Below are 13,556 nucleotides of genomic sequence, written 5' to 3' on the forward strand. Positions count from 1 at the left end.
CCATTGTGGCTCCCCATTATTAACAGGGATCAGTTAATTTAGGCAGAACTACCAACCTGGCTGGAGTGAGGGCACAGCTTTAATTAAAAACGCTTCAACGTGGCTGAAAATTCACTTGCATAGTCAAGCTGAATAAATGATTGGAAATTAAAAAAAGCTGATGGGTCAGTTTCTCTTTATCTCTGCTCTTTGTTGGGATGAAGATACTTATGAACGTTCTCTGTATCCCTAACACTGTGCCCGCCATTGGTAGGGTTTTTCCTGTGGTCATGTATGGATGTGAGAGTTGGACTGTGAAGAAGGCTGAGCACCAAAGAATTGATGCTTTTGAACTGTGGTGTTGGAGAAGACTCTTGAGAGTCCCTTGGACTGCAAGGAGATCCAACCAGTCCATTCTGAAGGAGATCAGCCCTGGGATTTCTTTGGAAGGAATGATGCTAAAGCTGAAACTCCAGTACTTGGGCCACCTCATGCGAAGAGCTGACTCACTGGAAAAGACTCTGATGCTGGGAGGGATTGGAAGCAGGAGGAGAAGGGGATGAGAGAGGATGAGATGGCTGGATGGCATCACTGACTCGATGGACGTGAGTCTGAGTGCACTGCGGGAGTTGGTGATGGACAGGGAGGCCTGGCGTGCTGCGATTCATGGGGTCACAAAGAGTCAGACACGACTGAGCGACTGATCTTATCTAATAAATCAGTAGAAGATAGCTGTCTTATACTAAAAGGAAGAAAACTATATGGGTAAAAGACTGGTGGAGGACAGTTTTTGCAGCTCCCAGCAGAGAGAATCTTCCAGCCTTCTGAGCATCCAGTGTGACTATGACGACATACTGCATAGTGCTCAGTCGCTAAGTCACATCTAACTCCTTTGTGACCCCGTGGACTGTAGCTCACCAGACTCCTCTGTCTATGAAATCTTCCAGGCAAGAACACTGGAGCGGGTTGCCATTTCCTCCTCTAGGGGATCTTCCGGACCCAGGGATCAAATCCACGTCTCCTGCGTCGCCTGCACTGGCCTGTGGATTCTTTACCACTGAGCCGCCTGGGAAGCACCCAATTTGACTGCACAGTGCATGGTAAAAATTTCAGTATGCTGATCCAAAAAGAGTTTAATGGAACAAAATAGAAAGCCCAGAGATAAATCCACGCACCTATGGACACCTTATCTTTGACAAAGGAGGCAAGAATATACAATGGAGAAAAGACAATCTCTTTAACAAGTGGTGCTGGGAAAACTGGTCAACCACTTGTAAAAGAATGAAACTAGAACACTTTCTAACACCATACACAAAAATAAACTCAAAATGGATTAAAGATCTAAACTTAAGACCAGAAACTATAAAACTCCTAGAGGAGAACATAGGCAAAACATTTTCTGACATAAATCACAGCAGGATCCTTTATGACCCACCTCCCAGAGTAATGGAAATAAAAGCAAAAATAAACAAATGGGACCTAATTAAACTTAAAAGCTTTTGCACAACGAAGGAAACTATAAGCAAGGTGAAAAGACAGCCTTCAGAATGGGAGAAAATAATAGCAAATGAAGCAACGGACAAACAACTAATCTCAAAAATATACAGGCAGCTCTTGCAGCTCAATTTCAGAAAAATAAATGACCCAATCAAAAAATGGGCCAAAGAACGAAACAGACATTTCTCCAAAGAAGACATATAGATGGCTAATAAATACATGAAAAGATGCCCAACATCACTCATTATCAGAGAAATGCAAATCAAAACCACAATGAGGTACCATCTCATGCCAGTCAGAATGGCTACTACCCAAAAGTCTATAAACAATAAATGCTGGAGAGGGTGTGAAGAAAAGGGATCCCTCTTACACTGTTGGTGGGAATGCAAACTAGTACAGCCACTGTGGAGAACAGTGTGGAGATTCCTTAAAAACCTGGAAATAGAACTGCCATATGACCCAGCAATCCCACTGCTGGGGATACACACTGAGGAAACCAGAATTGAAAGAGACATGTATCCCAGTGTTCATTGCAGCACTGTTTACAACAGCCAGAACATGGAAGCAACCTAGATGTCCATTGGCAGATGAATGGGTAAGAAAGCTGTGGTACATATACACAGTGGAGTATTATTCAGCCATTTATTCGAATCAGTTCTAATGAGGTGCATGAAACTGGAGCCTGTTATACAGAGTGAAGTAAGTTAGAAAGAAAAACACCAATACAGTATACTAACGCATATGTATGGAAATTTAGAAAGATGGTAACGATGACCCTGTATGTGAAACAGCAAAAGAGACACAGATGTATAGAACAGTCTTTTGGACTCTCTGGGAGAAGGTGAGGGTGAGATTATTTGAGAGAAAAGCATTGAAACATGTATATTATCACATGTGAAACAGATCGCCAGTCCAGGTTTGATGCATGAGACAGGGTGTTCAGGGCTGGTGCACTGGGATGACCCTGAGGGATGGGATGGGGAGGGAAGTGGGAGGGGGGGGTCAGGATGGGGAACACGTGTACACCCATGGCTGTTTCATGTCAATGTATGGTGAAAACCACCACAATATTGTAAAGTAATTAGCCTCCAATTAAAATAAATAAATTAATTAAAAAAAAAAAAGTTTATGAGAGTAGACAGAGGAAGCAGCTTAATTTAAAAGACCCAAACATTAATTCATAGGACAATATACAGAACATTGAGAAGTATTACCAGTACAGGAATACATCATCTCTAAGATTATACAGTCAACACAGCCTCTGCATGGATTCTCAGTGTCAGACCTAGCGTCCCTGACTTACTCCCAAAGCTCTTACTGGGACTTGGGACCAGCAGGCGGGGCAGCACGCCATTTCTTAGGGCAGATGGGTAACTGTGCTGGTCTGACAACAATCCAGACAAACTAACTTTTGAAACGCATTTTAGAAGAAAATATGTTTATAGTCGTGGTCCCCCCCCCAGCTAACCCCTATCAACCACTTTTTAGAAACATAATGGCACACACACCATGGGCTCACGAGTTTCAGTTCTTCGTTGGCTCTGCCGCATAATCCAAGAGCTTGGAGGAGTGAAACATCACTGACTGACGTAGCTTCAGAGAGTGAGAATACTGGTGATAATGACGTAAAGACAAGACTACTCCCTACCTCATGGGCTCCTTAAAGGTCTTAGATAAAATAATCTATTAGTGTCAGGATAATGCTTGACATATGGTAAGAGCTCAGCAAATACTCCACCTTTTAAGAACAGTGCTGTGAACTGTAAGGGCCATGACGCATATCAGGGAGTAGCATCATCACCATCCAAGGGAACGGGGCTTAAGCTAAGCCTTGAAGGAGATGGATGAGTCCTACCCTGTGACCTCAACTTCTTTAACAACTGTTCCCAACGCGCCTACCCTGGCTTCCCTGGGGGTTCAGCAGTAAAGAATCCACCTGCCAAGCAGGAGACGTGGGTTCAATCCCTGGGTCAGGAAGAGTCCCTGGAGGAAGGCATGGCAACCCTTTCCAGTTCTTGCCTGGGAAGTCCCATGGCCAGAGAAGCCTGGTGGGCTATGGTCCATGGGGTCACAAAAGAGTTGGATGTGACTTAGCTACTCAACAACAACTCTAGGCTGTAGAAACATTAGAGAAATATGAAATTACAGAAAAATCCTTACTGACCAAATCTGGAGTGTTAAAATTGCCTCCAAATAGAAAATCGGCAAATTTTTGAGATTCTAAGCCACAAGGTAGATTTCCTAGCAGCAGAGGCAGCTGTCCAAGGCTGCCTGTCAATATCTAGCAGTGACGAAAGGGTGGAGTACCCACGAGTCCTGACTGCCCTCTGCTGTGATCTGATAGACTGAATTCCCAATTCCTCCCCTCTTACATTATTTGATCTCCCTATAGCAAATCCCTAAGTAGCCCATGTGGCCCTCAACCTCCACAGTTCCCTGCCACCCAGAGTCTCCTGACAAGCCAGACAGACAGGAAGGGGCAAAGCTACACTCACCTTTCTGAAAGCTGTTCCTTTAGCAGAGCAATGTTGCTTTTTTTTTTTTTTTGGTTATCTTTTCAGTTTATTTGAAGCATCTGGGAAAGATTTATGTCCCTATTTCTGATACAGTTTGCCAATTTCCATTGTTTTAAATCATCAAGGCTCTTTCTGAAACAGAGCCAGGCTCCTCATCAACCAGGGGTCCTAAATGAAAGTCTGGAAGCTCTTATAGGCAGGATAGCCGCAGACATAAAGGTTAGTTTCATAAGATCTGTTTTATAGAGGCCTCATGGTCCTGCAATGTATCCTTTCTTCATGGAAAGTGAGAGATATGCAGATGAAAACCTGCTTCAGAAAAGGACTGAATAACTTCATTCACTCTAAGGGAGAAGCTGCCAATGAAGCCCACTTTGTCATCAGGCCCACGGAGTGGCATACGCCTGACAGATGTCAACGGGGGCGTGGAGGAGTTGTGCATATATACGGGGCAGAAGAGTCGGGGGACTATCCTCATCTTAATTACAAACATGGTAAGTGGTACCTGCACAAGTTCATCTTAGGGTTGGAGATGCTACTATTAATCCTAATATTCAATTAATCTCTAAGGATCACAGGTTTCCCCAGTGGCTCAGCAGGTAAAGAATACACGTGGAACAAAGGAGGCACAGAAGATAGGCTTGATCCCTGGGTTGGGAAGACCCCTTGGAGGAGGGCACGGCAACCCACTCCAGTGTTCTTGCCTGGAGGATCCCGTGGACAGAGGAGCCTGGTGGGCCACAGTCCATGGGGTTGCACAGAGTCAGACATGACTGAGCGACTGAGCACACAAGGCTCAGGTAGAAAAGTCCTTCCCAACCAGGAAGTCAGAACACGCAAGGCCACAGAAACCAGCCGCTCAGGGCTGGGCTTCTCCCTACAGCCTGGACTCTAATGCTTCACATTTCTGTGCTGCCACCCTGCATTTCTTCCCCTGTCCCGTCTTTCAACACCTCTTCCTTCTTTCATTAGTAATGCATTCCTAGCCTCACTTCACTCCAACTTATTTAAAAAAACACATAGTTTCAGGGCTTCCATGGTGGTCCAGTGGTTAAGAATCCACCTGCCAATGCAAGGCATATGGGTTCAGTCCCAGATCCGGGACGATCCCACATGCCACGAGGCAATAAGCCTGTGTACAACTACGGAAGCCCTCGAGCCCTCGAGCCTGTGCCTGGTAACAAGAGAAGCCACCACAGTGAGAAGCCCGCACACCACACCCAGAGGAGAGTGGCCACTCCCTGCACCTAGAGAAGCCTGCACACAGCAACAGACCCAGCGAAGCCAATACATAAATGAATACATAAAAACAAAAAAACACAATAGCTCTGCAACATGATTTTTTTTATTACTTTGACAATCAAATCAAGTGTGTTACTTGCTCAGTCGTGTCCGACTCTTTGCGACCCCATGGACTATAGCCCCCCAGGCTCCTCTGTCCATGGGATTCTCCAGGCAAGAACACTGAAGTGGGTTGCCATTCCATTCTCCAGGGGATCTTCCCGACCCAAGAATCAAACCCAGGTCTCTCACGTTGCAAATGGATTCTTTACCATCTGAGCCAACAGGGAATACAATCAAATCAAACATCTGATGTTATAAAATGTATATCACATGCCTTGGCAAATAAAATGATGCATAGTTTAGGTTCTGAATCTGTGAAAAAACTCAAGTCAAGTCAGTGGAGCAGGGTGTGGGGGCAAAGCAATAAATATGATACAAAACTTAGCACTAGTTCATCAGATAAAACCAGGGATGCAAAATCAAAACATACCAATAGAGCTATTATTAGGAACACAAATAGACAAGCAGAAAAAAAAAAAAAAAAACTCTAGGATTTCATTCTTTTCAAAGGTCAGATGGTCAAAAAAAAATGATGAGAGATGGCTCTTAGCAGAAATGCTTACAAAAATTTTTAAAAACAGTAGGTCTGTTTGGTGGACTCGTGCATTATGAAGAATCATCAAATTTTATCTGCTTCAAAAAGTGATTGTATGACATTAAGAGTGTGAGGGCCAAATCAGAGGACTCATCAGAACCACTTTTATGCTGCACCAAACCACTTGCAGTATTCTGAACTGCTGCTTCATGTTTATTGCATATATATTTCATATCTTAGAAAAAGGCTGGCAAAGTAAACCACAGGATCCTAGACGGAATTCATCAGTATGTTGGAAATTCTTCGTCATGTTTATCACAGCTGAAGATCTGTGGATGTTTGACCTTAAAAAGATTAGGAGCTATTATGGGAGCCATTACATCTGACCTACTGAGGAAGTAATCAGTCCGTTCTACAAGTGGAAAGCCAGAAGCTGGACTTCCACCTCTGAGGCCTTCATAGAGAGGATTTATGCCTTGGGGAGGAGTTAGATAAGATATATTCTGCTGCTAAGTCGCTTCAGTCGTGTCCAACTCTGTGCAACCCCATAGATGGCAGCCCACCAGGCTCCCCCGTCCCTGGGATTCTCCAGGCAAGAACACTGGAGTGGGTTGCCATTTCCTTCTCCAATGCATGAAAGTGAAAAGTGAAAGTGAAGTCGCTCAGTCGTATCTGACTCTTAGCGACCCCATGGACTGCAGCCTACCAGGCTCCTCCATCCATGGGATTTTCCAGGCAAGATACTGGAGTGGGTTGCCGTTAAGGGCCTTTAAACTTTGAGATTTCATGCACCTTTGGAATCCAGCAAGTATAGAGTTTATTGGACTATATAAATACTTGGGAAAGCCAAAGAAGGAATGGAACTAATACAGCAGTGGAAAAGCACGCAGCACCAAGTATAAATGCAGCCAAGCAATCACGACCTTCTTTCCTTGTCCTCCCTGTATCATTATGGAGCTGTTCATCTGAGCCCTGCTCAGTCATGTGTTCAATGTACTACGCTTACTTTAGCCCAGAGTCAGTAAGTCACAAATGTTTAATTGTGCCTCTGTTTAGAAAACAGTTTGCAAACTGGAGATGCTGTTTGCACACAGGCAGCCCAAAGAGCTGTATTCTTGTGGCGAGCTGATTCACCTGCCATCATGCATGGGGCTCAGGGGCCTCCAAAGTGGCGCGCTTGTGTTCACACCAGATTTGTCAAGACAATCCACTGGGGCGTGGGGAAAACGAATGCTTTATTTGCATATTTATCTAAAGTTAAGAAAGAACGTAGGCTTTATTAATAGTTTCTAGTGGACTGACAAATGTCTCTTAGTTAAGTGTCAAGGATGGAAATCAGGGCAGAGTGGGAGTTCTACCAGTAGAAGGCGATAAAGATGCGGACTCTATATTACAAGGTGGGCTTCTGGTTAAATGTGTTTATAGGATGTATTATCTCAACTACTTCAACTCAAGCACTCTTTACAACATGGACACTTAGCCTAAAGATATCCTACAAATGTATAACAAGCGCCTACTGTAGCACAGGGAACTCTGCTCAGCGTCGTGTGGCAGCCTGGGTGGGAGGGGGCTTTGGGGAAGAGTGGACACATGCGTGTGCACGGCTGGGTCCCTACACTGTTCACCAAAACTGCCACAACAGCGTGTGCTAATCACTATATCCCAATACAAAATAAAAAGGTGAAAAAATATGCCCACGTGGAAACCATATGTGATTGATAATATTTATAATGAAGGTACATGAGAAGAAGGAGAAAATGCCAGACTGAACCTTTGCCTCCTGCTAAAGCAAGCTCTTCTCCCTCCACTTGAGGGTTAAAGTAATAATAATCTGATGAGATCAGACAAGAGCCCAAAACTAACATCAACAAGACTATTTAAAGCATGAATTTGCATCTGGTATAACTAATGATAAGCTTCACAATAAATACATATTCGACCTTCAACTAACATTCTATGGTAGCATGAGGTTGTCATGATGAGCATGATATTTAAAAAGTAAGCCACTAGAACACCATTAATAAGATTATAGTGGGAGAAAAATGATTCTATACCAATACCATAAATGAACAAAAAAGAAGTTATATATTAGGTTTAAATTTTTTTCTCTTATACTTTTAAAATGTCAATATTTTAAAATATTTTAAAATATTTTAAAATGTCAATGTTTTAAAAACTGTATTAGAACATGTACAAATTTATAATTGTGGGTATACGTATAATATGTACATGCATATTATATATACACACTAAAATAGATAGCTATGGTAGGTCTTACGACATCAGCTGATAAGGAATAAACATATCACATACATATAAAAATATATTTGTGTATGTGTGTGTATAATAATCATTTTATTTAGAAAATGGTGGTTTACTTATGAATGCTCAGTCATTTCAGGACTCTGAAAGACTGGTTAGCCTCTGGGGCATTTAGATTTACCTTTCAAAGAATACCTTTTTGTACAATAGTTTATATTTACAGATAGTTGAAAAACAAACCAGATAATCTGTATTCTAAACTCTTAATGATTATATTTCTATCAGTCAAGTCTCTCAGGTCTGAGACTTTAATTTTATGCCGATGTTATTCCAATGGCTATTTCCACCAGATGAATACCTCCGGGCCAAAGAAACAATCTCGTCTGTGTTATTTTCCCAAATTACAGATATTAAACATACATAACCATGAAGCCACGTGGTGATATTTCCATGCAACACTCCCCAACTGACTCAAATAGGTTGTGTTTATACATCTGATTAACAAATTGAAAAAATAAACCAGCACCAGATACCAAAAGGAGATAACACAACTACACTTTTATGTATCATGATTTATCCATATTTCATTTTTAGGCTGGTATAGCTAGGTCAAAGTTGAAAATAGGTGTTGTCAGTGTCTTTGACAGTGGTAATCAATGAAACCATTTTTATGTTTGTTAATTTCTGCACAGCTTAAAGTATTTTCAAAATAATTAGCAAACTGAAATTCTTCTATGTTAGATGGGTTTTATGTTTCTGTTTTGAATACTGTATTTTTTTTTAGTATATCATGTTCTTTGAATATACTCATTACTTTTAAAAAATATTCTATGTTTTAGATCTGTTTTAGGTGCACAACAACACTGAGCAGAAGGGACAGAATTTCTCATATGCCCCTGACTTGCATGCACGCTTTATCTCCCTCATTATCAACATCCCCCATCAGAGTGGGGGGGCATGTTCAACAGATGAAACCGTGTTGACAGATTATAATCAGCCAAAGTCCACAGTTACATTATGGTTCATTCTTTGCTTTGTGTATTTTGCAGGTTTGGACAAATCTATAACGGCCTGTGTCTAGCTCTACAGTGTTGAACAGAGCCGTTTTACTACCCTAACCATCCTCTGGACTCTGCCTTTTATCCCTCCCTCCCCCTCAACCCTTGGCATCTACTGAGCTTTCTACTGTCATCATAACTTTGCCTTTTCCAGAATGTCACATGGCTGGAATCCTATAGTGTGGAGGCTTTTCCGACTGGCTTCTTTCACTTAAGTGATGTGCATTTAACATTCCTGCATGTTTTCATAGCTTGACAGCTCATTTGTTTTTAGTGCTGAGAAATATCCCAATGTCTGGATGTACCACAGATTATTTATCCATTCACCTCTTGAAGAATATTTTGGTTGCTTCCAAGTTTTATCAATTATGAATGAAGATGCAGTAAATATTCATATGCAGGTTTTTGTGTGGACATACATTTTTCAACTCCTTTGAATAAATACCAAGGAGCATGATTAATGGATCACGTGGTTAACACTGCATTTAGTTTTGCAGAAAACTGCCGCGCTGGCTTCCAAAGTGGCTGTTCCCTTTCACGTTCCCACCGGCAGTGATGAGAGCTCCTGTCGCTCCACGTTCTCCCCAGCATCTGGTGCTGGGTGTTCCAGATTTGGGCCGTTCTAATAGGTGTGTAGAGGTATCTCCTTGTTTTAATTTGCGTGACTCTAATGTGGATAGAATATCCACATAGAGTGTGGATATTCTAATGTGCCCCACATAGAATGTGGGGCATCTTTTCACATGCTTATACCCATCTGTCTATTTTCTTTGGTGAGGTTTTATTTTTTAAAGAACATTCTTGAAAATTTTGTTAATTTGGGGTTAAAAACATTAAAATGAAGTGGTTAAGATAAACAGAGAAACAACAGAGGGATGTATCAGGGAGCTTTCTGCTCCTAAGCTGCACAGGAAATCCCATTATAAAATTTATTAGCAGATCTTCTAATCAGCTCAGCCTTAATATTCAAACTTCAGTGAACACTAGCCCAAATTCAGAAGCAGCAACCCCTCTCTCATGTCATTATCAGTTTACTTTCCCACTTCTTAAGTATGCTTTCTTTTATCCCGATATTAATTACAATGGCTCAGTAAAAAATAGCATGAATTAAAGAGTACATAATTAGTTTAATCAAATTCTGATGATATTGCAGATTTGTCCTTGAAATGGTCTATCTAGTTCCCAGAAGAAAAGGATCAAATTAATTAACACACTTAAAGGGGTAAAATCTCTTATACAATCTAGTATTTAGTCCAAATTTAGGGACTCATTGAAGTGTTGCTCATAGTAAAATGTCCAGTAAAAAGATATTTTGAAAATCCACATTTGAAAGAAAATGTGGACCCAACTTCTCAACCAAATGAGCATTCTTTTTCAGAGAGAAAAATCACAGAATTGAAAAGAGAAGAGAGAAAGAGAAATCTGTTTACAGATTCTGACTTTCCCCTTTACTTGGTATGTATGTGGTGGGTTATCTAACTGAGGTCCCTTTATGCATACTTTGTGATAATAGTACAGACTCATATTGCTGAATAGAGAGTAGCAATCCTGCTAAAGATGACATCTGACATTTTCTGACATCTGAAAAATTAGTGCAAATATAATTTTGCAATAAAAATGTTTTCCTTCTCATCATTCCCTCTGGCCAATACATAATGAGCAAAACATTGCTTTTTGCTCATTTTTAAAAGTATCTTGAAACATGTAAAATATCATGTATGAAATGAGACGCCAGTCCAGGTTCGATGCACGATACTGGATGCTTGGGGCTAGTGTACTGGGACGACCCAGAGGGATGGTATGGGGAGAGAGGAGGGAGGAGGGTTCAGGATGGGGAACACATGTATACCTGTGGCGGATTCATTTTGATATTTTGCAAAACTAATACAATTATGTAAAGTTTAAAAATAAAATAAAATAAAAATAAATAAATAAATAAAAGTATCTTTGCTGTGGCTCATTCTTCTCAGGTCACCAGCGTCTGGTCACCACCAGTTAGCCTCTTCCTCTCAATAAATCTTGTCACACCAAGCCCTTAAACTTCAGGGACACTAACAGACTTCCTAAATATCTTAAACACTTCAGGAAATAGAACCAAAGACAACTCTCTATTAATCAGCAGCCAGTAAAACATGTTAGGCTTCCCTAGTGGCTCAGCAAGGAGATCAAACCAGTCCATCCTAAAGGAAATCAACCCTGAATATTCATTGGAGGAATGATGCTGAAGCTCCAGTACTTTGGCCACCTGATGCAAATAACTGACTCATTGGAAAAGACCCTGATGCTGGGAAAGATTGACGGTGGGAGGAGAAGGGGACGACAGAGGATGAGATGGTTGGATGGCATCATTGATTCAATCAATGGACATGAGTATGAGCAAGCTCTGGGAGATAGTGAAGGACAGGGAAGCCTGGCGTGCTGCAGTCCATAGGGTTGCAAAGAGTTGGACACGACAGAGCAACTGAACTGAACTGATACTAAGATGACCAGTGGTGGAATCAAACAAATACACTAACAAAACACACGCTCTGGGCAAGCTCATCTTCAGAATCCTTAATCACCTTTCAGCCACTGTTATCCTCCAGACAAAGGAATGCCCACTTCTTTTAAGAAAGCCTACTTTACTTCCCAATTGTTTTCTGTCCTTTTAAAAAAACATTGAGCCTAAATTATTTCTCTCCATAGCTTCATACTATTGGTCCAAACTCAGCTTTCTGAAACAAGTCATAAAAATGTGGTGCCCCCACTACATACAGCCTTTCAGAGATAGTCTTGCTCCGTAATAAAAGCTTGCTCCAGACTTTTCTCTTTTCGAGGTTGGCCATATTTAGGTACTTCCCATAAGACATATTTTTAAAACTTTTTCCTGAAAATACGCAAATGGAATATCCTGGAAACCCACATTTCAAAGAAAATGAGTATATTTAAAATGGCCAAAACCCCAAATTACAAAGCTATGAAAAGTAGACAGTGGAATTGATAAAGAAGACTTTGATCACAGGACCAGATTAACTTCCTTAAAGCACATGAGGCCATTTTCAGCTTTGCATCACAGCACAATTTCCAATAATGGCAAATATTATAGCTTTCTCCCCATTACTTAAAAATAAGCAACACTAATTGTTCAGATAATGAGAGGCCTAGACATAGTTGGGTAGCTAGTTATTGATACAGAGCCTTCTAATGGTGTGGTTACTGGTGAGCCAAGACATTGAGTCTTCTCCTTTACCACCATACACGTGAGGAGGGCTACACAGTCAGAGCCCCGGGCTGTTTGGCTCTGTCCACGGGCAGTTTGTACCCTTTGTGATGTGCAAATATCATCCTTTTGAGAGGGTAACAGGCAGGAAGGCCAGGGGTCTCCAAATAGAGGAAATAGCCTGCAAGTGTCAGACATTTTTATCTCTCTTAAGCGGCAGGAGGAAACAAACTAGCAATATTTTTTCCTTCTCTATACAAATTTAAAGGGAGGTTTCTCTTAAAATATTGTGTTGCCATAATGACACCCGGTTTCGCCTGAAGTTAGCTATTCTCGAGCCTAGAGATAACCAATGCCTTTTTCTTATGGAAATGTTTGTCTTAAGCTATGCTAATGTACTATGCCTTTACCCCAAACTCTGTCTCCAAGTCGGTTCCGCCTCTTGGCCCAGAACCTACTTGACAAACCAGTATGGATATTGTTCCCCTAATCTATGTAAATGAAACTATTTGTATGGTGGTCTGCCCTTCTTCAAGATTCAAGTTAATCATTTTATGGCCCAGGATAAACCATTTATCCCAAAATGCATCTTATGGGTGAGGGGCCTGGTGCCATTCTGAATTTTAAGATATTCCTTTCTTTCATTAACAGACTGCTAGTGACTATATAACATCCAGCTAAAGACCAGCAGGGGGCTACTCTTTCTGCCCCCTTCTGATGCCTATGTCAGAAGCTTTCTCTATCTCCTTTATACTTTAATAAAACTTTATTACACAAAAACTCTGAGCGATCAAGCCTCGTCTCTGGCCCCGGATTGAATTCTTCTCCTCCGGGGGCCAAGAATCCCGGTGTATTCACGTGATTCAACAACAACCTTTCACTTTCCTGTTGGTGCCATGATATAAACATATTTGGGGGAAAGCAGTTTATTTCACAAGTTATTAAAATAATTAGAAGTTCACTTCCTATGAAGAGGGCAAAACCTGCTACCCAACATCTACTTATCCCACCAGATATTCCCATTGCGACACTCTTCTGGGTTAGGTATGAAGGCTGTTTTGAGATTACTTGTATTATCTAGAAGTGCTTACACTCTGAGTAGTTATGCCAGTTTCTTGGGTATATCAAACAGACTTCTATAAACATGCTGGGAAATTAGAAGATAA

The sequence above is a fragment of the Bos grunniens genome, chromosome 24, assembly GCF_055505025.1.
Source record: "Bos grunniens cultivar Pamir isolate PY7600 chromosome 24, Bosgru_T2T1.0, whole genome shotgun sequence".
Taxonomy (NCBI): domain Eukaryota; kingdom Metazoa; phylum Chordata; class Mammalia; order Artiodactyla; family Bovidae; genus Bos; species Bos grunniens.